Genomic DNA, 27,809 nt, shown 5'->3' on the forward strand with positions numbered 1-27,809 from the left:
CAGCATTCTTTAAAGAGATGGAAAAACTTATCATTAACTTTATATGGAAAGGGAAGAAGCCCTGGATAAGTAAAGCACTATTGAAAAAGAAGAATAAAGTAGGAGGACTTTCACTACCTGACCTCAAAATCTACTATATAGCTACGATAGAAAAAACAGCCTAGTACTGGTACATTGACAGGTACATTGACCAATGGAACAGAATTGAGAACCCAGATATAAATCCACCCACCTTTGGTCACCTGATCTTTGACAAGGGCCCAAAGTCCATCAAATGGGGAAAAGACAGTCTTTTTAACAAACGGTGCTAGCGAAACTGGAAGTCCATCTGCAAAAAAAAGAAACAGGACCCATAACTCATATCAAATACAAAAACTAACTCAAAATGGATCAAGGACCTAAATATAAAGGCAAAAACTATGACGTTCATAGAAGAAAAAATAGGATCAACACTACAGGCCCTAATACACGGCATTAACCGGATACAAACTACAACCAACAACACACAAGTTCCAGAGAATAAGCTAGATAACTGGGATCTTTTAGACATTAAACACTTATGCTCATTAAAAGACTTCACCAAAAGAGCAAAAAGAGAACCTACAGGCTAGGGAAAAAAATTTTGCTATTACAAATCAGACAAAGGTCTAATCTCTAAAATCTACAAGAAAATCCAACACCTCTACAACGAAAAAACAATAATCCAGTTAAAAAATGGGCAAAGGAAATAAATAAACAGACACTTCACCAAAGAAGACATTAAAGCAGCCAACAGACACATGAGGAAATGCTCACAATCTCTAGCCGTTAGAGAAATCCAAATCAAAACCACAATGAGATACCATCTCACCCTGGCACTACTGGCATGAATCAATCAAACAGGAAATAACAGATGCTGGAGAGGCTGTGGGGAGATCAGAACTCTTATGCACTGCTGGTGGGCACGCAAAATGATACAACCATTTTGGAAAACGATATGGCACTTCCTCAGAAAGCTAGAAATAGAAATATTATATGATCCAGCAATCCCACTCCTAGAAATATATCCTAGAGAAATAAGAGTCGTCACACAGACACACATACACCCATGTTCACTGCGGCATTGTTCACAATAGCAAAAAGACGGAAACAACCTAGATGCCCATCAACAGATGAGTGGATAAACAAACTGTGGTACATACACACAATGGAGTATTATGCAGTGATAAAGAACAACAATGAATTTGTGAAGCATCTCTTAACATGGGTGAATCTGGAGGACCTTATGCTGAGTGAATTAAGTCAGTCACAAAAGGACAATTATTGTATGAAACCACTACTGTAAATATTCATGAAAAGTTTTAACATACAAAAACAATCTTTCATGGTTATGAGGGAGGGTAGGGGTGGGGATGAAAAAACACTTAATAGATAATAGATAAGTGGAAACTTTGGTGAAGGGCAAGACAGTACACAATACTGGGGAAGCCAGCACAACCTGTACAAGGCAAAATCACAGTAGCTCCATGGACATATCCAAACTCCCTGAGGGACTGAATTGCTGGGCTAAGGGCTGTGGGGACTATGATCTCAGGGAATATCTAGCTCAACTGGCATAACGTAGTTTATAAAAAATATGTTCTACCTTCTACTTTGGTGAGTAGTGTCTGGGGTCTCACCCCTTCTGGAGCAAGGAAGAATAAAGAAAACTGAAGACAATAAGGAAAAATTAGTCCAAAGGACTAATGGACCACACCTACCACGGCCTCCACCAGACTGAGTCCAGAACAACTAGATGGTGCCCGGCTACCACCAGTGACTGCTCTAAAGGGATCACAATAGAGGGACCCAGGCAGAGCTGGAGAAAAACATAGAACAAAATATAGACTTGCTGGCCTTACATAGACTGGAGAAACCCTGAGAGTATGGCCCCTGGACACCCTTTCAGCTCATTAACGAGGTCACTTCTGAGGTTCACCTTTCAGCCAAAAACTGGACAGGCAGGCCCATGGAACAAAACAAGACTAAAGTAGTGCACCAGCCTCTGGGGCAGGGACTAGAGGGCAGAAGCGAACAGGAAAACTGGTAATAGGGAACACAGGGTTGAGAAGGGAGAGTGCTGACATTTTGTGAAGTTGTTAACCAATGTCATAGAACAATGTGTGTACTAACTGTTTGATGTGAAATTAGTTTGTTCTGTAAATCTTCATCTAAAGTACAATAAAAAAAGGAAAAAATAAAATTCAAATGTAGCAAATTACAAAAAAAAATTATATTACCCTCTTTGCTTATTTGTTTTTCTATAGGCCCAATTAAATAAGACAAAAAGTTGCTTTAATATAAAGTTCGTAGTATTTTAATTTTTCTTGTCCAGGTTATGTATTACTCTAAGTCAAAGACTAAAAAATTTTAATAATTATTCCTGGAAAACTTAATGGCATATCTGGCTTATAAAAGGCTGGAATGCTTCAAGTTTTTTTCAAATTTTATAAATTTTCAAAGGTAGACATTGGCCGATAAAAGCACTTTTTATGTAAGGATCAAAGTGAGCAATATCTTATAACAACCACAAACCAAATATTAAAGAGTCGCACAATTTTCATCATGGCGGGGGGAGCCCTATGAGATCACCTAGTCTAGTTTCTCTTCCTCTTTATGTCTTTATGGGGAAATAAGAGTAAAGAGACACACCTCCAAATGCTAATCTCCCACCCCGACAGCCAACTGTAGGCTCCTACTATCCACTTCCCTAACAAGGCTGTAGAGGGCTCCAATAATGCATCTGGAGTAAAGAAAATTTTTCACATGATCCCACCATATAGTGTGTTTCTCATTAACAAATATAACAAATAATGTTTAATGTTTAGCAAAAAAATGCCCCAAATTAACTCTGCCTTCTGTTTTGGGCTTCTCTCTTATCCCACAAGTTTCACTGTTTTGTGATTTCTGTTACTTTTATGCCCTCTAAAAATCTCAGCACTTGAAAAATTAATTGGGAATTCTTAGATACGACAATGAAAGCATGAGCAACAAAGACAAAATAAATTGAGCTTTATCAAAATTAAAAACTTTTGGGCATCAAAGGATTTTATTAAGAACATGTAGAGACAACTTAGAGAATGGTAGAAAATATTTGGTAACCATGTAGCTGATGAGGTTTTAATATCCAGAATATATAAAGAACTCTACAACTCAACAATAAGAGAACAAACAACCCAATTAAAGAATGGGCAAAGTACTTAAACAGACATTTCCCCAAAGAATATATTCAAATGGCCAATAAGCATGTGAAAAGATGCTCAACATCATCAGTCATTAAGGAAATCTCATCAAAACCACAACGGGATACCACTTCACAGGCACTAGGATGGCTATTATCAGAAAAACGACAATAACAAGCATTGGTGAGGATGTGGAGAAACTGAATGCTCATTCATCGTTAGTGGGAATATAAAATGGTATAGCTGCTGTGGAAAAGTTTGGCGGTTACTCAAAAAAGTAAAATACAGAATTACCATATGACCCAGCAACTCCATTCCTAAGTATACACCCAAAAAAATCGTAAGGGGGAAAAGAAACAGATGCTCGTATACCAGTGTTCATAATAACCAAAAGGTGGAAACAACCGAAGTGTCCATCAATAGATGAAGAAACAAAATGTGATATAGCCATACAATGGAATATATACAGAAATGAAGTAGATGATACAACATGGATGAACCTTAAAAACTTCTGCTGAGTGAAATAAGTCAGACACAAAAGGACAAATCTGTCTGATTCCACTTGTATGAAATATCTAGAGTAGACAAACACAAAAGTTCATTATTGGTAAGGAGGGGTTGTGAGGAGGGTAAGTGTGGAGTTATGGCTTAAGGGGTACTCGGTTCCTGTGGAGGGTGGTGAAAAACATTTAGAAATGGATAGTGGTGATGACTGTACAACATGGTGAACAAAATTAATGTCACCGAATTATATGCTTAAACTAGTTAAAGTGACAAGTGTTTTGTTACATGTATTTTTCAAATAATTTTTTAAAAATTAATTGGAATTGCTCTCCTGGCTCAGAATCAGGGGAGAACATGCAGAACACACTCTTAATAGCCATAAATGCAAGTGATTAACAGACTGACATCTGTGTTTTGACCTTTTATCAATACACATAAAATATGCCCACTGGTGAATCTTCTAGCGAACTTAAAAAAAAAACACTGAGATTTGGGCTAATGGTCTGAAACAAAGTAAAATTAAATATGAATATGAAGAATTATTCTAAAATCTCAGCAGAGACTAAAGCACAGAAATTGATATTTACTTACACAAGCTTTAAAATACTTTAGGCCATCTACTGATTTTTCGTTTAAGAGTATCCTCAGAAAAAAGACAGCTTACTTCCTCCATAACTAGGGATTCTCTGGATGGTCTGTAAAATATGATCCTGAGCAAAACATAATCCATTTATTCACAAATAGTTACTAAATGCCTACTAAATGACCTGAAAGCACTCCAAAGCCAACTACATGCTTAAAAAATTCTCTATGGTTCTGTATGATTTTCAGCAGCTATGCCTGCTTTGGAAACCCTGGTGGCATAGTGGTTAAGTGCTACGGCTGCTAACCAAAGCGTTGGCAGTTTAAATCCACCAGGCGCTCCTTGGAAACTCTATGGGGCAGCTTTACTCTGTCCTGTAGGGTCACTATGAGTCGGAATTGACTCGATGGCACTGGGTTCGGTTTTTTTTTTTTTTAAAAGCTACCGCTGCTGACCAAACCGTCAGCAGCTGGGACCTGCCAGGCATTCGTTCCTTGGAAACTCTATGTGGCAGTTCTACCCTGTCCTATAAGGTCGCTATCTTATATAACTGGCATATATACATTTAATTTTCAGGATTATGTGACAAAACTGGAAATGATAAATACAAAAAAAATCCCTCTATTTTAGCACAGAGATTTTAAAATGTAAATGAAGAGGGAGAAAAAACAAATTTCATTATTTTCACTGATGGGGAAGATATCACCTGAAACTTTTTACATGTCTTCAGAGAAAGTCTTTTTTTTTAGTATCTAGTGATTTACCCATCAGCACAATCTTTTAAAATTCCTTCCTTAGCAACCTAACACTGTTTATTTAACTACCCCAGCCTGAATTCTACCTTGACTTGGGGTTAATTGTACTGGGGACTGCAGTGATTGGTTCAAACTAAACCTAAGTCAGTGTTGTTTAAAGCAGGAGGAGAAGGAGTAATTACTGAGATACTCAGAGTTGCCTTTTCAGCAAAAGCTCCAGCTAAGGCCAGTCATAAGGCAAGTCACCCATTCAACAAACAGGTGCTGCTCACATCCTGTGCCTGGCCTTTAGCAAAGCACTGAGTCCTCTAGCAAAGTCGGTCAAGTAGCTCTCTGCACCAGATACTCCCAAATGCTACTAGAGGCATGGATACACGAATAACTTTCTTGAGGTATGGCCATAAGACTCATGGATTCATTCCACACAAATAATCATGCTCAAAAATGCAGACAGAACGATACCCAACGAACTGCTTTTTCTAATAGCTAAAAACTGAAAACCATCTGTATGTTCACCATCAGGAAATCTATTACGTAAATTACAGTCCAGCCACTCAACAAACCGCATGTCCAGCCCATGCCAGGCGCCAGGGACGGATGTGGTGGTGAACTTGGCACACATGAACGCATAGCCTTGTGCAGCGAATAAAAAGAACGTAGAAAAACATTTATAGCCGTGGGTACATACGCATGATGTATCGTTAAGCGAAGGAAGCCAAGTTACAGCACTTCAAGATCCAGGTTCTGCAAAATAAACCCTGCTCATGCCTTTTTTTTTTTTCATGCTTACAGGGTAAAATGGACTGAAAGGAAATAAACCTAAATGTTAACAGGAGTTGTTCGGGGGAGCAGTGATTCGGTTGATTTGCTTTCTTCTTTGTGCTTTTCTATTATATTTTTTTGACGGCAACAAATACTATTTCTACAGTCTGAGTAAAAAGCCCGAGGCGCCGGGCCTGGCTGGGTACCGACGCCACACACCCGCCCTCTGCCAGCCGGAAGCCTGAAGCCGAGGGCCGCCCAGGGCCTTCGCCGGGCCGACGGGAAACGTCCAGAACACACCCCGCGCGGCCCGCGCCTCACCCCGCAGGGTCCCAAGGTCCGCACAGACATTGCCCGCCGCCTCAGCCGCCAGGAGATGGCTGCCACCGCCCACGCTGCCGTGGCTCAGCGGGTTGCGGGGACGCCTGGGGCTGCCCACAGGGGCTTCCAGGGTCCCGGGCGGGGGCGCCCGGGCTGTGGAGGGTGGGCCAGGGCCTCCGCGGTCCCGCCCAGGCCGCGGGTCTCACCTGTGCGCGGTGGATGCCGGAGGCCCTTGGGGGCTCCGCGCTAGGCACTGGGTTGGTTCCGACACGGCCACTCGAGCGGCGTGGACTTGCTCCGTTCGCCGAGAACCGGACGCAGCCGGCACGGACACGGAAAGCTGGGCAGGCGCAAGTCCCAAACGCGCGGCTGTTTGTCGCGCATCAGGTCTCCCGGGGTGCTCGGCGCAGGTCTCCCGGGGCGCTCGGCGCAGGCCACCACCTTCTCACCGCACGACCGATCCAACCCCCGCCCGCCGCCTCAGCGGGAGATTTCACGTTCTCTGCACAGACCGTCCTCAATCCGCACGCGAAACGTTACCTAGTCCTGCACTGCATCCCCTCATGCAACTAACAAATGCTAGTGAGAGCCAGCCGTGTGCCAGGCTCTGGGCTGGACGCTAGGGACAATCTGGTGGGCAAAATCTGATCCAGTGCCTGCTCTGAAGTCTTAGGGTAGGTAGAACTGATCCTGGCATTCTCTCCTTGAAATCCTTATGGACTCTGGTTTGCTTCTTTAGTTTCAAGACTAAAACTCCAGAAGGTAGGCAGGAGGCCTCATAGATGATCTAGGCCCTGCCTACTTGGATTCATTTAGAAAGGCAAATGCTTCCAACTCCTTCTCACCCAGGGCCTCTGCAAATGCTCCCTCCCCTGCCTGGGATACTCCTCCACACTGCTTCTTTTAGTTAACTTCCATTTTGTGTTGAGATTACTCTTCAGATAGAATTTTTTAAAGAAAACTATTCTAGTTTTTAAGACTTGAAGCACCTGTAATTCTTCCCGCTCGTTTTCAAGGTATGTAATGGTTTGTGTAATGTTTGCTTAACGTATGACTTATTCCTAGACTGAGGTCCAGGACACTAGGAACTATGGCTGTTTGATTCCCGCTCTTATGCTGCCCACATCTGCACAGTGCAGAGTCATAGGGGGAAAAAAACCCCACCAAACCAGTGCCCTGGGGTCAACGCTGACTCAGGCAACCCCATGTGTGTCAGGGTAGATTTGTGCTCCATAGGGTTTTCAGTGGTTGATTTTTTGAAAGTAGATTGCCTGGTTTTTCTTTCAAGGCATCTCTGGGTAGACCCAGACCTCCAGCCTTTCAGTTAGTAGCCCAGCAGTTTTATGGTTTGCCCCACCCAGGGACTCCAGACTCAGTCCAAAAAAAAACCAAACCTGTTGCTCTTGAGTTGATTCTATCTCATAGCAACCCTGTAATACAGAGTACAGCTGCCGCATAGGGTTTCCAAAGAGGGGCTGGTGGTTTCAAACTGCCAACCTTTTGGTTAGCAGCCAAGTTCTTAACCACTGCACCACCACAGCACCTCAAAGTAGACTCTGATAAATACTTGTTGAATAAGTGCATGAAAAGCAGTCCTGGGTAATGTTTCAGGAGGAGACATTGTCGCCTGCAGAGAGTGAGGAAGGTTGTTGACAGGCCATCTGAGGAGATTAGTGAGTGGTCCCTGTGGACAGTGGGCCCAGCAATAGACCAGAGACATGTGAAGGGATTCTGGAAAGGTTGTGAGAGCCCAGCAGATTACAAGCATACTGTGCTTGGCCCCATTGTGTAATTTCTTCTTGCAGCTTGGTGTTAATGGAGAGGATTGTTTCATCTTTGGAGTTGGCAGGGTGAACGGAGAGTTGAGAGACATTAGGGATCAACCTATTGTCTAGGTTACCACTGTCCAGGGCTCCTTGCCCAGGGAATAAGAAGTAGGTGGAAAATTCAACTCAAACTGGAATATTCCCCCAATTCCAGGTATATAATGTAATAATGACTGAATAATGACTGAATTCTTAAGCAAATTATGTTACAGGGATTCTGCTTATTCTGTCGATTCCTTATTTGCTGTCCGTATTGAAAGTTCCCTGAGAACAAGGACTTTTCATATTTGTATTTCCCAGTTGAAAGAATGGATTGGGAGAAAGGTAAAAGGCTCCAGAGTGAAAATTTCCAAGAGATGGGACAAGGCTGGTTTAAGATGCCTCCCTAATTTCCTTTTCTGAGAAACAATCCTGAGTTGTTGGGCTAGGACAAGGAAACCCTGGTCAAGGAAAAACCCAAAGGTACTGTTTAATTAAACATCACATTTTCTTAGAAAACCTGAGGATCTGGATATCACTTACAAGACCAATAGGTTATAATTTATTGACAAGTGCCTTAGATATCGCTGTCTTTAGTTCTCCTAACAGCCCAGAGATTATATTTACCCCCATTTTGTAGGCAGACCCAAAGCCCTTTAGAAGTTGTAGGCCCAGGCCTGTGGAATTTGAAAGGTTCATGTTAACAGGGCCTGTCATTAGGAAAGTACTGTGCTTGAAGAAAAATCTAGGCCTAGCCCAAGAAGCCTGGAGGAGTTCTTTGCCCAGGGACACCAGAGTACAGCCAGGTTCTGCTCACCAGCAAGGTGCATCGATGTCTGCATTCAAAATAGGCAAGGCAACCTGTGATTCCTCAGCTGGCTTGTCATGTGCCACTGTTTCTTCTTTGGGTATAGCTTCTAGGATACCTGGAACTGGGGGAATATTCCAGTTTGAGTTGAATTTTCCACCTACATCTTATTCCCTGGGCAAGGAGCCCTGGACAGTGGTAAAGTACTCAGTTGCTAATTGAAAAGTTGTCAGTGTGAATCCACCAGCAGCTCTGCAGGAGAAAGATGTGACAATCTGCTTCTGTAAAAATTACAGGCTTAGAAACCCTATGGGGCAGTTCTGTTCTGTCCTATAGGGTCGCTATGAGTTGGAATCAACTTGATGGCAACAGGTTTTTGGTTTATTCCTTTGGCCCAGGACACCTGAGGTAGGAGTAGTCACTGATTACTTGACAGGACTGTTATAGAAAGAAAAAAAGTCTCAATAAAGCCATTGTGAGATTACTGAACTCAAGTATAAAGTTTACTCATTTAGGCCAATCCTGCTTTTGACTTTTCCCAATATTAGTTTTCCAGGAAGTGCATAGATGCTGCTCTAACCTCCTACATTGCCCCACAACCAGCTTGCCCATAGACACTAGAGACTTATTTTAAGAGAAAAGCCAAAAACACTCTTATTCATGATAGTCTGTTATCACAGGACCTCCTTTTGAAAAGAGAATTGTTGATGGATTGATTTTTCTGAACTCATTTTTTAAACAGCATGATCAGAGACCAAAATAAAAGGGAAATGTTACAAACATCTGATAGCTACAGACTTAAAATTTTCCACGTGCCCTTCCAGCACTAGCCCCACATGATTATTGTTAAAGGAGGCAGCATCAGTGCTTTAGAAACAAGCCCAGGGTGAAGTATTCTGGCTGCTGGGCCAGCCTCAGAGGGCAGTGTGTCAGAGCCTTTGCCAGTGACCACAGTCTGCTGCTGCTAGCCAGGCTGCTGCTGCATCTCTCCCCATGTATACAAACACAGACCATGAAAAAACAGCAAATCAAGGCAACTATGTAGAACTTCCAACTGGAAAAGCTTGGCCAATTTCAGGGGAATAAGAAGGTTTTGGTTTGAGTTACCTAGAAAGTGGGATTTGGAGTCTTTTTGCAAAGAGCAAAAAGAGGGCAGTACAGGCATATGTTCCAGTTGAAACAAGAATTTTTTTTTCTTAAATTTTCCTTGTTTGAGAAATTTAAAAAATACAAAAAAGTGCTAAAAATAATACTCATTGCCACCCAGAATTGGCCATAATTATTGATTGAAAAAAATTTAATGGAAGGATAATTATAATAAAAACTAATACAGCAGATGAAGCCCTATCTGACTCTCAACCCAGTCTCATTCCTCTTTTCTCATCCCCAGAGGCCACCCCTCCCCCATGAGTTTGATGTATTTCTTTTCAAGTCCACTTTCTGTAATTTTATACGTGAGTAAATGCTAATGGGAATAATATAGTTCTGTTTTAAAAATTTATTTGAATGGTACAATGAATGGCAACTGGGAACTTGTCTGAGAGTACAGGATTATAGCAAGTTCATCCTTTGGAATTTATATCACCATCATCATTACATTCATCCAATATTTATTGACAGTCTATTATATGGCAAGCACTGTGCCAGGGAATGCAATAATGAACAGCACCAATGATTCCTTCCCACTTATGGAATTTACATTCCAGTAGAGGAGGCAGTCACAAAAAATGAGCAGACTGTGGTAGTCAGCCTCCAAGATAACCCTCAATGATCCTTAGTTCCTGGTATTCACATCTCCCTCACATCTTACCAGGCCTGGTCTGTGCGACTAATAGCATATGACAGGCATCAAGATGTGTCACTCCCGAAACTGGGTTATTCAAAAAGACTGCAGCTTCTGTCTTAGGTGCTCTTACACTCTCTTTTGAAACACTCTCTGAGTAGGGCGCTGATCAATCGCTATGTGGGAAGCTGCTATGTCCTGTGGAGAGGCCCACTTGACAAGGAACTGAGGCCTGCCAACAACCACAAATGAGTTCAGAAGTGATTCCAGAGCCCCAGTTGAGCCTTGAGACATCTATACTCCCAGCCAACAGATTGACTATAACCTCATGAAAAGACCCTGTCCAAAACCATCAGCTAAGCCACTCAGAGATTCCTGACTCATAGAAACTTTGAGGTAATAAATGTTTGTTTTAAGCTCCTATGTTTTAAGGTAATTTTTTATTCCAGAATAGATAACTAATGAAGCAAACAGATGAAATAACTGCAAAGTGTAATAAGTGCAAACACCAATCCGGTGGTAGAGCAGATGCCTGTTGCAGGAGGTGGTGTGGTTAAGCGGTTAATAACATGGGCTTTGGAGAAGAAGTGCTTGAGTTCAGATCCTGGCTCTGCCATATACTGGCTGTGTGAGCTTGGCAAGTCATTTCCCTCAGCTCTGATTTCCTAATTTGCTCATAGGTAAAATAAAGATATAACAGTTATATTAAGGTTGTTGTAAGGGGCCAACAAATTTTTTTTAGCAGAGTGCTAGGAAGACCTTGCTGGTAGGTGGTGCTATGGAGCCTCTTTCCCTCCACTCACCACACACAAAGTCTGGGAACAGATGGGCGGAAGGCTCTACTGTCAGGAAATAGTAACATTGTGCTTTGAGGGTTGTAAAGGATACTGTTGTTTATTCATCTAGAACACATTTTCCTCTTCTTCCTTACAGGACTCTGGTTCTATTCAAGTAGCTGTGTTCCACATTGTAGCACCTGTGACTCAAGGAGCCCCAGCCACACTGCCAATGGTCCCTGTCCCTTCTGGAACCAAAGTGTTCTGCGTATTTCCCAAGCAGCTATTGATTGTGAGGCAGGGTGTATGTGTGTGTGTGTGTGTGTGTGTGTGTGTGTGTGTGTGTGTGACCTAATTGGCTCAATAAAGCACAAAGAAAGATTTTAGATGGAAAACAAAGTATGTGGTCCTGATTGCTCCTGATACACAAAATGGACAATCACTTTAGTGTGAATTTGAAGCCTACCATGTCTACAGCAGAGCAGAGAGACTAATAGTGATTGGATCCTTGATAATTTGTTGAACCACTGAATTAACTAACCCCAAGGTCTACCCTGCCTCTGGACTTTCTAGTATATGTGATAATCAGTTTTCTTATTGTTTAAGAAGGGAGTTTGAATCCTTTTTTTTTTTTTTTACTTGCAGTAAAATTATCCTAAATGACTCAAGGATGTTTGGCTCCTGGCCATAATTAGGGCAGCTGCACTCAGAAGAGTGGATAAGTCACCCTGTTGTCCTGGAAAAGGCAAGCACGAGACCCTTTGTGTTTCGAGATTTGAAAATGAAAATCTACCACCCATTGCTAGTGTGAATACCCAAGAACGTAAAAGGCAGGTGATGGGGACATGTTTGCATGGGACAGACAGACCCAGAGATAAAACTCACAGTGGCCTGGACTGCCTGAAAGGATGAGTGTGGGCCTGAAAACACTGAAACCCTAAGAGCTATAATCCTGGGACCCCCTTCAGAAAGACAGGCGTGATTGATACCCTTCCTGGGAGATTCCTGTTCACCAGTGCCCCCGGGACCGGCACCCACACACAGACTTATTATTTGATCAATTGGAAAAGATGGGTTGCCAACAGCGACACTACGTGGCTGAGAGGTGCAATGACAGTGGACAGACGAAATTCAGGATCTTCCCTTCAGGTGCATGGAAGTTGAATTGTTCCTTGGGAATTTTTTTTTAACCACTTAACCCTGTATGAATTTTTGAAAATGGTGGGCGGGAACTCTAGTACATTCTGAATTTATTAATCTGAGAAATAGAGAATTGAGCTGATTTTCTTTTGTGGGAAAAAAATACCATTGTTGTCAAGTAAATTCTGACTCATAGCGACTGTATAGGACAGAGTAGAACGCCCCATAGAGTTTCCAAGGAGCAGCTGGTGGATTTGAATTGCAGACCTTTTGGTTAGCACCTGAGCTCTTAACCATTGTACCACAAGGGCTCATATTTGTGTTCTCATGGAGCAGTTTTTCCCCATCTATCAGGGTGCGAGAAAACTAGGCTTACATATGCCAAAACAAAAATATTTTCATTGAATACTCTCTTTTTAAAACCTGTCAATGATTCCCTATCACCTCTTGGATAAAATTCCAGATCCTTCGTATGCCTCACAAAGCCTGCCTCTCTGAAGATGCCTCACACTTCCCGGCTTCCTTAGGAAGCCCTCAATAAATTTCATAATATTTGTCAGTGCTTTGGGGGAGTTAGGTTTGTGGTTTTTAGGAGGGGGGATGTGAGTTGTGCTGAAGGGGCCCAAGCTTATTAAAAAAAAAAAAAAATCTTCCTGAGCACTTACGAGCTACGCATTATATTAAAGTGCTTTGGAGCTTTACTTAATTTACACAAGAAGTTTTCTCTAAATGCTTTTCCTCTCTGTACTGTCGGAGACCTCTTATTCACCGTTCAGAATTACTCTTCTTAAGCTTCCTTTTAGGTTTTCGGTTTTCCATTATGGCTGCACGTTAGAATGACCCGGGGAACTTTACAAACTATTGTCGCCTTGGACCCACCCTCGGCGATTTTGATTTAATTGGTCCGGGGGCCTGGACATCATGAGTTCTCAAAGCTCCACAGGTGATTGTAATGTGCAGCCAGCGCTGAGCCCCACTGGTCGAGGAACACTTCTGTGACCTCCTTAGGTAACCCCCTTCCTCTTTCCTTTCTACGCGTAAGCACACCCTTCTCGGACCACGCCTATCAAATTGTACGTTTTCCTAGTGGGTGCCTATCGCCCTAACCAGACTTTGGGCGTCTCCAGTCAGTCATTTCAGCATTTTCGGGAGCCTGATTTTTTTTTTTTTTTTTTGATGTAGGCCCTGACACGTCGTGGGGATTTGGAAAATGTTGACTGGAATAGTGAAATTTCATTCAACAAATATTTACTGGCGGCCTCCAAATGCCAGGCACAGCAGCGCTTAGCCAGGTCAGGAACATAGAGAACAGGCTGACTGGTCCTCCTAGCAAGAGCCGCACTTCACCGACGCTTTCAAAAGGAGTATTTTTGATGTTATCGGGGTAAATGAGGAGCCGTGTACCTGACAGACTGCCTGCGATCAGAGTGTGTAGGAAGTGCGCAAGCGCATTTGACAAGCCCTGCCCGCAGACGGTGCGATTGTGGTAAACCCCGCCCCCAGCAGCGAAGCCAACCAGAGGACGCAGTGCGGGCCCAGCCTCTTGAGAGTCCCGAGAGAATCGCTCGCAGCGCTCGAGGACCCGGCCCGGGCCGCCGCCTCCTCGCCCTCGGGCTCGATTGGCCGGCCTCCCGGGGCGGTGGTAACGGTCGCGGAGGCGGGGCCGGAGTCGATCGAGCCGGCTGGGGCTGGGCGGGCTGCTGCCGGGAGGTGGTGGCTGAGGAAGGTGAGTGGCGTCTGGGGTTCGCCGCGGCGCCGGGAGGACCCCTTCGTGAAGCACCTTCAGAATTGGCCTCATTTAACCCTGGGAGTATCCAGACCGGGCCTCTTGAGGAGCTCCCGGGACGAGGGCGCACTAATTAATCCCGAGAGAAGGGTCGCACAAACCTGGTTCGAGTACCGGCTCCGCCGCCCTTTGGTCTTTGATTTCTCACTTAACGGCTCGGCGTCTCAGTTTCTTCATTTGTATGATGAAGCTGGTAATTCTTGTCTTACATGGTGGTTGTGAGAGTTAAATGAGGCAGTAAGTGTAAAAGTTAGAACGATACCTGGCACCGTCTAGATCCTGGATAAGCTGTAGTTAACTGCTCCATCCGGGCTCGCCCGCCCCAGTTTCCAGTGTCAGAGGTGACTGAGAAGGTTACTTGGCTACTGGAGGCTGCTACCAAAAAGGGGGTACGTGGATGGGGAAGGTGCGTATCCCTTTCTCTGGTTTATTAGGCTCATTCCAGATTCAGGGGGGGCCTCTCACTTTGTACCAGATCTAATTTGATTAAGAAAATCAATGAGGCCGAAATATCAGAAGGCTAGAACGTAGAGACCAGTAGGAAAGGGTTTCTAGTGCCACTTAATTTTTTAACCATAATATTAAATACAGTGCAGGCACTACCTTTACAACATATAATCCTCTGCATAGGTTTTCTCGGTTTTGTTTTTTCTTTTGATATTGCCGAATAGACCGGGGCCTCCCTCGCCCCACCTTTTGGAGACAGGTAGCTGACATAGGTTTTTGCTGGCAGTTTCTGTTTCAAAGGGGTCAAAGCTGTTTTAACCCTTTTTGTAATCTTTTCTTGGGGCAGAAAGATTTGGCTGAGATGATCCAATCCTAACTCTATTTCCTTATTTGTGGTAGTTTCAGGTCTTTCTTAAGAACATTGAACAGCAAGTTGGCATATTTTGGGGACACATTTTTATATCTAATAGAGAATAGAGAGTTTGGAAGCTTTATGTGTTCCATTTATTGTTGTCATCGTTGTTAGAAGCCATCGAGTCAATTCTAACTCATAGCGACCCTACGTACAACAGAATGAAACACTGCCATCCTCACAACCATTAAGCCTCTTACTGCAGCAACTCTGTCAGTTCATCTCATTGAGGGTCTTCCTCTTTTTTTTAAATTGTGTTTTAAGTGAAAGTTTATTAATCAAGTCAGTCTCTCATACAAAAATTTATATAGACCTTTTTTTTTTTTTTTTATACTCCTAGGTGCTATCCCATTAATGAGACAGCACACTCCTCTCCACTCTCTATTATTGTGTCCATTCGCCCAGCTTCTGACCCCCTCTGCCCTCTCATCTTTCCTCCAGACAGGAGCTGCCCACATAGTCTCATGTGTATACTTAATCGAAGAAGCTCACTCCTCACCAATACCATTTTCTCTCCCATAGTCCAGTCCAATCCCTGTCTGAAGAGCTGGCCTGGGTAATGGTTCCTCTCTTCAGCTAACAGGTCTGTGGACTGTGACTTCTGGGGTCCTTCCACTCTCAGTCAGACCATTAAGTATGGTCTTTTTACAGAATTTCAGGTCTGCATCCCACTACTCTCCTGCTCCCTCAGGGGTTCTCTGTTGTGTTCCCTGTCAGGGCAGTCATTGGTTATAGCTGGACACCATCTAGTTCTTCTGGTCTCAGGCTGATGTAGTCTCTGATTTATGTAGGCCTTTCTGTTTCTTGGGTCATAATTACCACCTTGTGTCTTTGGTGTTCATTCTCCTTTGCTCCAGGTGGGTTGAGACCAATTAATGCATCTTAGATGGCTCTTGCAAGCGTTTAAGACCCCAGAGTCTACTCTCCAAAGCGGGATACAGAATGTTTTCTTAGTAGATTTTATTATACCAATTGACCTAGATGTCCCCTGAAACCCAAACCCCTACCCCTGCTACTCTGGTCTTGGAAGTGTTCAGTTTATTCAGGAAACTACTTTTCCTTTAGTCCAATTGTGATAACCTCGCCTGTATTGTGTGTTGTCTTTCCCTTCACCTAAAATAGTTCTTGTCTACTGTCTAATTAGTGAATACCCCTTTCCCTGCCTCCCTCCCCACTCTCGTAACCATCAAAGAATATTTTCTTCTCTGTTTAAACTATTTCTTGAGTTCTTATAATAGTGGTCTCGTACAGTATTTTGTCCTTTTGCAACTGACTAATTTCACTCAGCATAATGCCTTCCAGATTCCTCCATTTTATGAAATGTTTCACTGATTTATCATTGTTCTTTATCAATACGCAGTCTTCCATTGTGTGAATGTACCATACTTTATTTATCCATTCATCCATTGATGGGCACCTCGATTGCTTCCATCTTTTTGCTATTGTAAACAGTGCTGCAGTGAACATGGGTGTGCATATATCCGTTCATGTACAGGCTGTTATTTCTCTAGGATATATTCCAAGGAGTGGGATTGCTGGATAATATGGTAGTTCTATTTCTACCTTTTTAAGGAAGCGTCAAATTGATTTCCAAAGTGGTTGTACCATTTTACATTCCCACTAGCAGTGTATAAGTGTTCCCATCTCTCCATAACCCCTCCAACATTTATTATTTGTTTTTTGGATTAATGCCAGCCTTGTTGGAGTGAGAAGGAATCTCATTGTAGTTTTGATTTGCATTTCTGTAATGGCTAATGATCATGAGCATTTCCTCGTATATCTGTTAGCTACCTGAATGACTTCTTTATATCCTTTGTTCATATCCTTTGCCCATTTTTTACTTGGGTTATTTGTCTTTTTGTAATTGAGTTTTTGCAGTATCGTGTAGATTTTAGAGACCAGATGCTCACTGGAAATGTCAGAGCTAAGAACTTTTTCCCTGGCGAAGTCCTTCGATGAGCATAGGTGTTTGATTTTTAGAAACTCCCAGTTATCTAGTTCCTCTTGTAGTGTTAGTACATTCTTAGCAATGTTTTATATACTGTTTATGCCATATGTTAGAGCTCCTAGCGTTGTCCCTATTTTTTCTTCCATGATCTTTATTGTTTTAGATTTTATATTTAGGTCTTTGATCCATTTTGAGTTAGTTTTTGTGCATGTTGTGAGGTATGGGTCTTGTTTCACCTCTTTGCAGATGGATATCCAGCTATGCCAGCACCATTTGTTAAAGAGACTTGCTTTTCGCCATTGAACTGATGTTGGGCCTTTGTCAAATATCAACTGCTCATATGTGGATGGATTTATGTCTGGATTCTCAATTCTGTTCCATTTGTCTACTTGTTGTACCAGTACCGGGCTGTTTTGAAGACTATGGTAGTATAATAGGTTCTAAAACCAGGTAGAATGAGGCCTCCCACTTTGTTCTTCTTTTTCAGTAATGCTTTACTTATCCGGGGCCTCTTTCCCTTCCATATGATGTTGGTGATTTGTTTCTCCATCTCATTAAAAAATGTCATTGGCATTTGGATCAGATTTGCGTTGTATATATAAATCACTTTTGGTAGGGTAGACATTTTTACAGTGTTAATTCTTCCTATCCATGAGCAAGGTATGTTTTTCCACTTATGTAGGTTTCGTTTGGTTTCTTGCAGTAGTGTCTTGTGGTGCTCTTTGTATAGGTCTTTTATGTTGCTGGTACGATTTATTCCTAAGTATTTCGTCTTCTTGGGGGCTACTGTAAATGGTATTGATTTGGTGATTTCCTCTTCGATGTTCTTTTTGTTGGTGTAGAGGAATCCAACTGATTTTTGTATGTTTATCCTTTATCCTGATACTCTGATGAACTCTTCTATTAGTTTCAGTAGTTTTCTTGAGAATTTTTTAGGGTTTTCTGTATAAGATCATGTCATCTGCAAATAGAGATAGTTTTACTTCTTCCTTACCAATCTGAATGTCGTTTATTTCTTTATCTAGCCTAATTTCTCTGGTTAGTACCTCCAGCACAGTGTTGAATAAGAGTGGTGATAAAGGGCATCCTTGTCTGCTTCCTGATCTCAAGGGGAATGCTTTTAGACTCTCTCCATTTAGGATGATGTTGGCTGTTGTCTTTGTATAAATGCCCATTATTGTGTTGAGGAATTTTCCTTCTATTCCTATTTTGCTAAGAGTTTTTTTATCATGAATGTGTGTTGAACTTTCTCAAATGCCTTTTCTCCATCAGTTGATAAGATCATGTGGTTCTTGTCTTTTGTTTTATTTATATGATGGACTACATTAATACTTCCTAATATTATACCATCCCTGCATACCGGGTATGAATCCTACTTCGTCATGATGAATTATTTTTTTGCTATGTTGTTGAATTCTATTGGCTAGAATTTTGTTGAGGATTTTTGCATATAAGTTCACGATGGATATAGGTCTGTAATTTTCTTTTTTTGTGGTGTATTTTCCTGGTTTTGTTATCAGAGATATGCTGGCTTCTTAGAAGGAGTTTGGGAGTATCCCGTCCTTTTCTATGCTTTGGTAGTAGTGGTGTTAACTCTTCTCTGAAAGTTTGGTAGAACTCTACAGTGAAGCCGTCAGGGCCAGGGTTTTTTTTTGTTGTTGTTGGAAGCTTTTAAATTACCTTTTCAACCTCTTCTTTTGTTATGGATTTATCTAGTTGTTCTACCTCTGTTTGTGTTAGTTTAGGTAAGTAGTGTGTTTCTAGAAATTCATCCCTTTCTTCTAGGTTTTCAAATCTGTTACAGCACAGTTTTTCCAAGTAATCTGATATGATTCTTTCAATTTCAGTTGGTTCTGTTGTAATATCACCCAACTCATCTTGTTTGGTTTATTTGCTTCCTCTCCTGGTTTTCTTTTGTCAGTTTGGCCAATGGTTTACCAATTTTGTTAATTTTTTTCAGAGAACCAGCTTTTGGTCTTAATTTTTTCAATTGTTTTCCTGTTTTCTATTTCATTTAATTCTACTCTAATTTTTATTTTTTGCTTTCTTCTGGTGCTTGAAGTTTTCTTTTATTGCTCTCTTTCTATTTGTTCAAGTTGTAGGGATAATTCTTTGATTTTGGCCCTTCCTTCTTTTTGTATGTGGGGATTTTTTTTTTATATAAATTGACCTCTGAGCACTGCTTTCACTATGCCAAAGGTTCTGTTAGTGTTTTCATTCTCATTGGGAACTATGAATTTCTTTATTCCATCCTTAATGTCTTCTATAACCCAGTTGTTTTTGAGCAGGGTATTGTTCAGTTTCCAAGTGTTTCATTTCTTTTCCCTGCTTTTTCTGTTATTGATTTCTACTTTTATGGCCTTATAGCTGGAGAAGATGCTTTGTTATATTTTGATGTTTTGGATTCTGCTAAGGCTTACTTTATGAACTAATATGTGGTTTATTCTAGAGAATGTTCCGTGTGTGTTGGAAAAGAAAGTATACTTGGCTGCTTTTGGGTGGAGTGTTGTGTATATGCCCATGAGGTCAGGTTGGTTGATTGTGGCCTTTAGATCTTCCGTGTCTTTATTGAGCTTCTTTCTTGATGTTCTGTCCTTCACCGAAAGTGGTGCGTTGAAATCTCCTACTATATTTGTGGAGCTGTCTATCTCACTTTTCAATGTTGTTAAGAGTTTGTTTTATGTAACTGACAGACCTGTCATTGGGTACATAAATATTTAATACAGTTATATCCTCGTGGTATATTGTCCGTTTAATCATTATACACTGTCCTTCCTGATCCTTTATGGTGGATTTAACTTTAAAGTCTATTTTGTCAGAAATTAATACTGCCACTCCTGCTCTTTTTTGATTGTTGTTTGCTTGATATTTTTTTTCCATCCTTTGAGTTTTAGTTTGTGTCTCCGAGTCTAAGGTGTGTCTCTTGCAACATATAGACGGATCATGTTTTTTTATCCATTCTGCCACTCTCTGTTTATTGGTGCATTTAGTTCATTTACATTCAGTATAGTTATGGATAACCATCCACTGCCGTCGATTCAATTCCGACTCATAGCAACCCTGTGGATAGTTACGGATAGGTATGAGTTTAATGCTGTCATTTTGATGTTTTCTTTTTGTGCGTTGTTTACTGTTTTTTTCCCACTTAATTTTTTGTGCTGAATAGTTTATATATTACCTTTCCCTCTTATTTGTTGTTGTTGATTTTGTTTCTGCTGAGTCTCTTTTTTTTTCTTGTATTTTATTTTGATTAATAAGCTTCTTAGTCTCCTTTATGGTTACCTTAGTTTTACCTGTTTTCTAAAATTAAACCTAAGCTTTATTTCTGTGTATCGCCTTGTCTTCCTCTGCGTATGAAAGATCTATGACTACCTTTTTTAGTCCCTCTTTATTGTTTTAATGTTGTCTTCTTTTACATAATGACATCGCTGTTTCCCTGTTTTGAGCGTTTTTTTAAGCTTGATTTATTTTTCTGATTTCCCTATCTGGGTTGACGTCTGGTTGCTCTGTCCTGTGTTCTAGTGTTGGTTTGATATCTGATATTATTGATATTCTAACCAGAGAACTCCCTTTAGTTTTTCTTGTAGTTTTGGTTTGGTTTTTACAAATTCCCTAAACTTCCATTTATCTGCAAATGTCCTAATTTCGTCTTCATATTTGAGAGACTGTTTTGCTGGGCATATGATCCTTGGCTGGCAGTTTTTTCCCTGCAATGCTTTATATAAGTCATCCCATTGCCTACTTCCCTGCATGGTTTCTGCTGAGTAGTCTGAGTTTATTCTTATTGACTCTCCTTTGTAGGTGACTTTTTGTTTATCCCTAGCCGCTCCTAAAATTCTCTATCTTTGGTTTTGGCAAGTTTGATTATGATATGTCTTGGTGATTTTCTTTTGAGATCTGCCTTATGTGGAGTTCAGTGTGCATCTTGGATAGATATCTTCTAACCTTTTTTTGTGTGTGTGTGATATCAGGGAAGTTTTCTGCCCACAAATCTTCAATAATTCTCTCTGTATTTTCTGTTATGCCTCCCTGTTCTGGTACTTCAGTCACTCGTAGGCTATTTCTCTTGATAGAACCCCACGTGATTCTTATGGTTTCTTCCTTTTTTTTTTAAGTCTTTTATCTGACTTCTCTTTTAATGTATTGGAGCCAAGTATTGCATCTTCAGTCTCACTAATTCTGCCTTCTACTTCCAGAATTCTGCTCCTCTTACTTTCTATTTAGTTGTCTAATTCTGTAATTTTATTGTTTATCCTCTGAAGTTCTGATTGCTGTCTCTATATGGATTTTAAGAGCTTATTAAATTTTTCATTATGTTCTTGAATAACCATTTTAGTTTCTTCAACTGCATTATCTGTGTTCATTGCCTTGTTCTGGGTATTGCCTGATCTCCTTCCTGATCTTGTTCCTGATATCTTGAAGAGTTCTGTGTATTACTCTTTTGTGTTCTGCATCTGGTAATTCTGGAAAGGCACCTTCACCCAGAAGACCCCTTGAGTCTTTGTTTTGAGAACTTTTTGAAGCTCTACTTCTTTATGTGATTTGATATTGACTGTTGTCTCCAAGCCATCTATAAGTTATTGTATTTTATGTTTGCTTACTGTATCCTAGCTTCTTGCTTTATTTTGTTTTGATATGCCCAAATAGGTTGCTTGAGTGAGCTAGCTTGATTATTTTCGCCTTTGAAGCTCTAACATCCTATTACCAGATGGCTAGAGCAGTTATCAGGTATATGAGCCTAGCATTCTATTCACTTTTCTTGTATGGATTCAGCTCAGGTGTCCAGGTAGCTGGTCATCAAGTGTGTGGTACGGGCTTTGTTGTACAGTCCTAGAGGGGCAGGGGTGATTGGTGTAGGTACAGATATCTGCTTGCAGCAGGGGGTCACCCTCTGAACAATTCAGGGGGCTGACAGCTGTCCCCTGAGTGTCTGTGAAGAAAGCGCAACCATGTTCCCTGGAGTCCACAGGTGGTCAGGTTTTGCAGACAGACCATGGGCACTCAGTGCTTTTGGTTGTAAGGACTGTGAGGTACCAGTTATCTTTGGACCCCTGTCACAGGTGGCTGGGTTACCCGAGTGGAGGCACTGGTCCTTAGGCCCCTGATGTAGGTAGGTGAGGACCTTGTTTAATAGGCAAAGCGATGTCAAACATGAAACACCCACTTCTCCACCGCACAGCTGAAACAATTGCAGTCTGCCAACAAGGGCCTGTTCTCCCTGAAATAGGCCCACACAGGTCCATGCGGGGGGAAAGGTATTCAAGGTCCACGGACCGTTTATGCCTGGAGAGGAGCAGCTTCTGTCCTGAGCTCCCCAGGTTAGTGGAGCTGGCAGATTAACTTTTCCCCAATTGTGAATTTATTCCTTTTCCAATGCTGGGAGATTGGCTTAAAGTGCTTAGCAGGGCCGATCTCAGGCCAGGGAAACTGAGAGTCACTGAAGCCGGCTTCGGTGCTGGGAGCATAGTAAAGTATACGCAAGTTCTTAGCTTTTGCCGAGAGCGGCGTTCTTCTCTGGTTCTGGAGGTGTGAGTGGGCTGTGCGGCTGGCCATTTCCTGAGGAAACTGTGGCTGAATGCTACCACCACCCCACTGCAGTTGCTCCCGGAAATGATGCCTGAGGGTTCCCAGCGATTCAGGTTCAGCACTCCTCTCCACTTCCGAACTGCCTCTCCTTCCCCCTGCTGCTCAGTCCTTTTTCCAGCTTTGTCTTTGATGTTCAGGGCTCCTAGCTTCTCATAAATATAATCGTTTCACTTGTTTTTTGGGCCTTTGTTGTAAAAGGGATCACCGGAAGCGTCTCACTACTCTATGATCTTGGCCCCACCTCCTCTTTAGTGTTCTTCATTCACCTTTGCTCCATCTGGATTGAGACCAACTGATACATCTTAGATGGCCATTTGCTAGTTTAAGACCCCAAACGCCACTCTCCGAAGTGGGATGCAGAATGTTTTCTTAATAGATTTTATTATGCCAGTTTATCTAGATGTCCCCTAAAACCATGGTCCCCAGACCCCCGCCCCTGCTACTCTGGCCTTTTAAGCATTTGGTTTTTTTAAGAAACTTCTTTGCTTTTGGTTTAGTCCACTTGTGCTGACATCTTCCATATTGTGTGTTGTGTATCCCTTCACCTAAAATAGTTCTTGTCTACTATCTAGTTAGTGAATACACTTTTCCCTACCTCCCTCCCTCCCCACTTCTCTCCCCACCCTTGTAACCATCAAAGAATATTTTCTTCTGTGTTTAAACTGTTTCTCGAGTTCTTATAATCGCGGTCTTGTACAGTATTTGTCCTTTTGCAACTGACCTATTTAACTCAGCATAATGCCTTCCAGATTCCTCCATGTTATGAAATGTTTCACAGATTCATCATTGTTCTTTATCGATGCATAGTATTCCATCTATACCATAATTTATTTGTCCATTTATCCATTGATGGGCACCTTGGTTGCTTCCATGTTTTTGCTGTTGTAAACAGTGCTGCAGTGAACATAGGTGTGCATATATCTGTTCGTGTACAGGCTTTTAAATCTCTAGGTTATATTCCAAAGAGTGCAACTGCTGGATCATATGGTAGTTCTATTTCTAGCTTTTTAAGGAAGTGCCAAATCAATTTCCAAAGTGGTTATACCATTTTACATTCCCACCAGCAGTGTATAAGTGTTCCAGTCTCTCCACAACCTCAGCAACATATATTATTTGGTGTTTTTTGGATTAATGCTAGCCTTGTTGGAGTGAGATGGAATCTCATAGTAGTTAATGGCTTAGGATTGTGAGCATTTCCTGATGTATCTGTTAGCTACCTGAATGTCTTCTTTAGTGAAGTGCCTATTCATACCCTTTGCCCATTATTTATTTGGGTTATTTGTCTTTTTGTTGAGTTTTTGCTGTATCGTGTAGATTTTAGAGATCAGGTGCTGATTGCAAATGTCAGAGCTAAAACCTTTTTCCTAGTCTGTAGGTAATCTTTTTACTCTTTTGGTGAAGTCTTTGGATGAGCATAGGTGTTTGATTTTTAGAAGCTTCCAGTTATCTACTTTCTCTTCTGTGTTGTTACTAATGTTTTGTATACTTTTATGCCATGTATTAGGGCTTCTAGTGTTGTCCCTATTTTTTCTTCTATGATCTTTATCATTTTAGATTTTATATTTAGGTCTTTGATCTATTTTGAGTTAATTTTTGTGCATAGTATGAGGTATAACTCTTTTTTTCATTTTTTTGCAGATGGATATCCAGTTATGCCAGCACCATTTGTGAAAGAGACTGTCTTTTCCCCATTTAACTGACTTTGGGCCTCTGTCAAATATCACCTGCTCATATGTGGATGGATTTATGTCTGGATTCTCAATTCTGTTCCATTGGTTTATGTATCTTGTTGTATCAGTACCAGGCTGTTTTGTCTACTGTGGCAATATAACAGGTTCTAAAATCAGATAGTGTGAGGCCTCCCACTTTATTCTTCTTTTTAAGTAATGCCTTACTTACACAGGATCTCTTCCCTTCCATGCGAGTTTGATAATTTCTTTCTTCATTAAAATATGTCTTTGGAATTTGGATCGGAATTGCATTGTATCTATAGATAGCTTTTGGTAGAGTAGACATTTTTACAATGTTGAGTCTTCCTATCCATGAGCAGGGTATGTTTCTCTACTTATGTAGGTCTCTTTTGGTTTTTTGCAGTAGTGTCTTGTAGTTTTCTTAGTATAGGTCTTTTATATCTCTGGTTATATTTTTTCCTAAGTATTTTATCTTGGGGGCTGCTGTAAATGGTATTGATTTGGTGATTTCGTCTTCGAAGTTCACTTTGTTAGTGTAGAGGAATCCAACAGATTTTTGTATGTTCATCTTGTACCCTGATACTCTGCTGAACTCTTCTATTAATTTCAGCAGTTTTCTTGAAGATTCTTTAGGGTTTTCTGTATATAAGATCATGTCATCTGCAAATAAAGATAGTTTTTCTTCTTCCTTACCAATCTGTATATGAGGGTCTTTCTCTTTTTACAGACCCTCTACTTCACCAAGCAAGATGTTCTTCTCCAGGGACTGATCCCTCCTGACAACTTGTCCAGAGTATGTTAGATGTAGTCTCAATATCCTTTCTTCTACGGAGCATTCTGGTTGTACTCTTTCCAAGACAGATTTCTTCTTTCTTTTGGCAGTGTATGGTATATTCAGTGTTCTTCGCCAACACCGCAATTCAAAGGCATCAATTCTTCTTTGGCCTTCCTTATCATCTTCCCCTGTCACATGCATTGGGGGCGATAGAAAATGCCCTGGCTTGGATCAGGGACACCTTAGTCTTCAAGATGATTGCTTTTCAACACTTTAAAGAGATCATATTTAGCAAATTTGCCTAATGCAGTGCATCTTTTGATTTCTTGACTGCTGCTTCCATGAGTGTTGATTGTGGATCCAAGGAAAATGAAATCCTTGACAACTTCACTCTTTTACCCATTTATCATGTTGTTTTTTATTGGTCCAGTTGTGGGGATTTTTTATTTTTTAAGTTGCGGTGTAATGCATACTGAAGGCTATGGTCTTTGATCTTCAGCAGTAAGTGCTTCAGGTCCTCTTTACTTTCAGGAAGCAAGGTGGTGTCATCTGCATAACCCAGGTTGTTTATGAGTCTTTCTCCAATCCTGATGCCTGTTCTTCTTCATATAGTCCTGCTTCTTGGATTATTTGCTCAGCATACAGATGGAATAAGTATGGTGAAAGGATACAACCCTGACACATAGCTTTCCTAACTTTAAACCATACAGTATCCTCTTGTTCTGTTCAAACAACTGCCTCTTGATCTACATACAGGTTCCTCATGAACACAATTAAGTGTTCTAGAATTCCCATTCTTTGCATTATTACCCATAATTTGTTATGATCTACAAAGTCAAGTGCCTTCGCATAGTTGATGAAACACAGGTAAACATCTTTCTGGTATTCTCTGCTTTTAGCTGGGATCCATCTGACATCAGAATGATATCCCTGGTTCCGCATGAATGTGGCTTGAATTTCTGGCAGTTCCCTGTCGATATATTGTTGCAACCGCTTTTGAATGATCTTCAGCAAAATTTTACTTGTGTCTGATATTAATGATATTGTTCAATAATTTCCGCATCCAATGGGATCACCTTTCTTGGGAATAGGCATAAATATAGGTTTCTTCTAGTCCGTCAGCACAGGTCTTCCAAATTTCTTGGCATAGACAAATGAGCACGTCCAGTGCTGCATCCATTTGCTGAAACTTTTCAGTTGGTATTCCATTCATTCCTGGAGTCTTGTTTTTTGCCAATGCCTTTCATGCAGCTTGGACTTTTTCCTTCAGTACCATTGGTTCCTGCCTATATGGTACCTTCTGAAATGGTTGAATGTCGACCACTTCTTTTTAGTACAGTGACTGTGTGTATTCCTTCTGTCTTCTTTTGATGCTTTCCGAGTCGTTTCTTACTTTCCCAATAGAAACTTTCAATATTGCAATTTGAGGATTGAATTTATTCTTTAGTTCTTTCAGCTTGAGAAATGCAGAGTGTGTTCATCCCTTTTGGTTTTACATCTCCAGGTCTTTGCACATGTCATTATAATATTTTACTTTGTCTACTGAAGCCACCCTCTGAAATTTTCTGTTCAACTCTTTTACTTCATCATTTCTTCTTTTCGCCCTAGCTACTCTGTTCAAGAGCAAGTTTCAGAGTGTTTTCTGACATCCATTTTGGTCTTTTCTTTCTTTCCTGTCTTTATAATGGCCTCTTGCTTTCTTCATGTATGATGTCCCTGATGTCATTCCACAACTCATCTCATCTTTGATCAATGTTCAACGCGTCAAATTTATTCTTGAGATGACCTCTAAATTCAGGTGGAATATACTCAAGGTTGTACTTTGGCTCTTGTTGACTTCTAATTTTCTTCAGTTTCAATTTGAACTTGCACTGGAGCAATTGGTGGTCTGTTCTGCATTCAGTCCCTGGCCTTGTTCTGACTGATGATATTGAGCTTTTCCATCATCTTTTTCCACAGATGTAGTCGATTTGATTCCTGTGTATTACATCTGGAGAGGTCCACGTGTATAGTCGTCATTTATGTTGGTGAAAAATGGTATTTGCAGTGAAGAAGTCATTGGTCATGCAAAACTCTATCATGTAATCTGTGGCATCGTTTCTATCACCAAGACCATAGTTTCCACGTACCGATCCTTTGTTTCCAACTACTGCATTCCAATCTCCAGTAATTATCAATACATCGTAATTACACGTTTGATCTATTTCAGACTGCGCAAGTTGGTAGAAACCTTCAATTTCTTTATCTTTGGCCTTAGTGTTTGTTGCATAAGTTTGAATAACAGTTGTGTTAACTGGTCTTCCGTGTAGGTGTATGGATATTATCCTATCACTGACAGCAGTGTACTTCAGGATAGATCTCGAAATGTTCTTTTTGATGATGAATGCAACGCTATTCCTCTTCAAGTTGTCGTTCCCGTCGCAGTAAACCTTTTGATATTCTGATTCAAAATGGCCAATACCAGTCCATTTCTGCCCAGTAATGCCGAAGATATCAACGTTTATGCATTCCATTTCATTTTTGATGACTTCCAGTTTTCCTAGATTCATAGTCCATACATTCCATGTTCCAGTTACTTGAGAAAGAACACTGAACGGCCATAGTTTGTTATGGCCATGATTTCTTACTGCCAATTTTTCCACAAAAAAGTGGAGAAAAATAATTAAATTTTAGTGTACAGTGAATGTTACAGAGGCTTCAAACTTAAAAAGGCAATTTGACCAAAAG

At 41.1% G+C, this 27,809-nt stretch overlaps 2 protein-coding genes across 7 annotated transcripts in view; one reads left to right on the forward strand and one right to left on the reverse strand.

Annotated features, from left to right (window-relative positions):
* Positions 1-6,532, reverse strand: part of FAIM (Fas apoptotic inhibitory molecule) — a 136,479-nt gene extending 129,947 nt beyond the window's left edge. Inside the window, exons 1-2 of one of the 2 annotated variants that reach the window (XM_064277252.1) lie at positions 6,332-6,429; positions 233-328 (exon numbers count right to left, since the gene is read on the reverse strand). The gene's annotated coding sequence lies outside the window, so the exon portion shown is untranslated. Of the gene's footprint in view, positions 1-232; positions 329-6,331 lie in introns of both variants that reach the window. The other variant, XM_064277258.1, reaches the window with a different exon arrangement.
* Positions 6,533-14,053: 7,521 nt separating this feature from the next.
* The window catches only part of CEP70 (centrosomal protein 70), a 138,313-nt gene continuing 124,557 nt past the window's right edge, over positions 14,054-27,809 (forward strand). Inside the window, exon 1 of one of the 5 annotated variants that reach the window (XM_003419965.4) lies at positions 14,054-14,163. The gene's annotated coding sequence lies outside the window, so the exon portion shown is untranslated. The other 4 variants (XM_064277250.1, XM_010599486.3, XM_023538803.2 and 1 more) reach the window with 4 other exon arrangements.

Source organism: Loxodonta africana, chromosome 26 (genome assembly GCF_030014295.1).
Source record: "Loxodonta africana isolate mLoxAfr1 chromosome 26, mLoxAfr1.hap2, whole genome shotgun sequence".
Lineage (NCBI taxonomy): Eukaryota > Metazoa > Chordata > Mammalia > Proboscidea > Elephantidae > Loxodonta > Loxodonta africana.